Source organism: Phodopus roborovskii, unplaced genomic scaffold, assembly GCF_943737965.1.
Source record: "Phodopus roborovskii unplaced genomic scaffold, PHOROB, whole genome shotgun sequence".
Taxonomy (NCBI): domain Eukaryota; kingdom Metazoa; phylum Chordata; class Mammalia; order Rodentia; family Cricetidae; genus Phodopus; species Phodopus roborovskii.
Window position 1 is genome coordinate 15,941,611 of NW_026126416.1, and position 3,137 is coordinate 15,944,747.

The window sequence follows — 3,137 nt, forward strand, 5'->3', positions numbered from 1 at the left end:
TATTCCTATACCTCATTTACTTATTTGACATTAATATTTTCACCTTACTTTTATTTTAGCTTGATTTCTCAGAACATCATTTAATTATAATTTTGATAATCCCTGTTTCATCCTCATTTTATGTATGGCAATGCATGAGATAATTTGTTTTTGATTTTTACAATAGTGAAATATTTTTATTCTGACAGAATTTAGATGATTGATATGTATATGAATAATTAATATTTAATTGAATAATTACTTTATTTGCTCTTTGTTATATCATGTTCTTTTCTTTTCCTTTGTAAATATAAGCATATAAATCTAGGGCTATCTTATTCTTGCATATCTGTACTTTGAATATGCCCAATTTAGAAATCCATGTCATGCATCAATTAGTGGTTAAATTGTTTTCTTGAATATGAATATTTTCCTCACAAAGTTTCATTTTTAAGTCATAGTTCATGCTATTAGCTGAGACCTTGAAACTCTGATCATTGATCATGAACAGAAAATACAAACTCAGTTTATATTATTGTATATTCACAGCACAGATTACTTTTGTGACCCCATAAAATATTGAGATTTCCTGCCACCACAAAGTAGGTAATGAGTTCTTCAGGGGCCTCAGCTCAGTTCTGAAGCTATCACTTTGAAGCATCAGACCCCTCAGTCAGCTGTTCTGTTTGGGACATGAGCCACCTCCACATCAGACTCCTGTCATAAGCGCTAGGTTATTTCACCTGAGATTCTCACGAGGTACAAAACAGGTTCTCATAATTCTCTTTTAGATTATGACTACCTTATTATAAAGAATATTACAAAAAATAAAGAAATGACATGCTTGTCTCACATGAACATGCAGCTCCAGACAGCCCACTCCCTCCAGAAAGTACAGACTCAGAGCAAATGGTGTCAGGGGTCAAAGCAGAGGACCAAGTGGCAGTGAAGGAGCCCAATATGGAGGAGATGCACCACAGGAACTTCAGGCCCAAAGTCCCTGGCTCCAAGAGGACTCAGAATGAGAATAGGAAGGGGAAAAGCATTAAAAGAGGAGGGAATCACTTTGAGCCATATGCCAATGCAACTAAAAGATACAGAGCCTTCATGACCAACATTCACTTTGGTGTAAAATAGCAGTCACTTAAAGACCTAGTTAAAGAAAAACTTGGTAAAGTAACATACGTGGAACTCTTAACTCTTAAGAGGCGCTGAAGGAAAGTAAAGAGAATGTGCTGGGGTTGAATTCAAAATTGAAGAGAGCATTTAAAAAAAGAAAGACTGCTGAAGTTCTAGACAAGCATAGTCTGAGTGGAAGAGCACTAAAAGTCAAATATCATGTTAGGAAACATGCAAGCAAAGCAATGCAAAAGGCAATAGTGATGACTGGTGAGCATGGGCATGGGAGAAGGTGGCCAGGGATATCCCACCCAGTATTCTAAATAGTCCTAACATCCCAAATGAGATTATCCATGCATTATGGGATAGAAAACCTGGAAACAGAGCATTTGTAGCAAATCTGGATGTAAAAGTTGGCTGGAAGAAACTGAAGTATTTGGTATTGCTGGTGGCTGGTCCAAACAGACATTGTGGAAGATAACGATGGCCAAAGGTGTGGAACAGGAACTGTGACTTCTGTACAATCCACTGTGCAAGCTATATCTATGTTTAATGGCCAGCTGCTGTTTGATAGACCAATGCACATGGAAATGAATAAAAGAGTCTTAAAAGGGGAAATTACTTTCCCTCCTGAATGCCCACAGCAACTTCCCCATGGACTTGGTGGTACTGACATAAAGCTAGGACCTAGAAGAAAGCCTATTGATGTCAACTACCTGAAGAAAGGCATTGGAATGGGAAACCTAGGGCTTCCCAGAAAGGGAGTGGAATGCATAGGATTTGTAATAAATAAAACTGAAGTATGGAAGGAGTTTTTGGTGATGGTATAGGAAACATAGGATGATTTGAACCTGGGATGAATGTGGGAAGAACAAATGAAATCCTAAGTAATGCACTGAAGAGAGGAGAGATCATTGCAAAACAGGGAAGAGGTGGAAGTGGAGGTAGAGGCAGTGTCCCTGGGACAGAGAGGATGGGGCCTGGCTTTGACTGCAGTGGCAGTGCTGGCATGGAGGGAAAGGGCACAGGCCTAGGCCATGATGCAGATTGGGTGGACTCTCAGATTGAGCATATGGGCCTGTCTTGGACTGAATGAGCTCAGTTGAGTGCATGAGCTCTTGCACTGAGTACATGAACACACTAAGTCTTAACCATGTGTCCTCTGGTACTGATCTCACGGGCCAGACTATGGAGCACATTGACTCTGGTATGGGATATATGGGTACTGGCATGGGCTTGCCCTAGAGCACATGGCCATACCCATTGACCATGTGGACAAAACTATTGAGGGCACATGGGCCCTGCCATTGAGTTTATGGGCTGGAGGGTGGATCTCATGGGGCCCACAGGCATGGGGACCAGTCTGGAATGCATAGGCCCTGTGATGGATCATACGGCCACTGGCCTGGAGTGCACAGGCAACATTAACCCAGAGCACATCAGCCTTGAGAGCATGTGAGTCAACAGTCTTGAGTACATGGGCCTGGAATGAATGAGTGTAAACAGCGTGAAGCACAAGGTCCCTGCCATGGGCCTAGCATTGTGTGCTGGCACTGAGTTAATTGGCCTAGCCACATATGGCACCAGGAGGTGCTAGTTTTGAACAATTTATTGAGATAGAGTGGAGCAACACTGAAAGCAAGAAGAGGTGGTAGATACATTAATAGATATGTTGACATCGTCCCAGGGATCAAATTTCATGTGACATTTATTAGCTAACTGGTATTGCTACAATAACTCTTAGGCATATTTTCTTAATATATATTATATTGCTTATAAAATATATAATTATAAATTATATTATTATATTATTCATAAATTATATTCATATATATCTTAAAATGGAGAACAGGACTCAAATTTCACTTTATTGTGGAGGCAACTGAGACTCAGCAAGGCAGTTTACCCAATACCCTATAGTTAGTGAGTCATGAATATAGAAGTAGGGTTGAAATGTTCTGACGTCTACCATAGTAATTATAAATTACCCATGTCTAATATCACTAGCCTGTTGTTACCAGGATATGCTTTGGAATTGA

The 3,137-nt window shown here is 40.1% G+C and overlaps 1 pseudogene; it reads left to right on the forward strand.

The window, feature by feature from the left end:
- The first annotated feature begins 888 nt into the window (after nt 1-888).
- LOC127221257 (heterogeneous nuclear ribonucleoprotein M-like) lies at nt 889-2,753 on the forward strand (annotated as a pseudogene).
- The last annotated feature ends 384 nt before the right edge of the window (nt 2,754-3,137 follow it).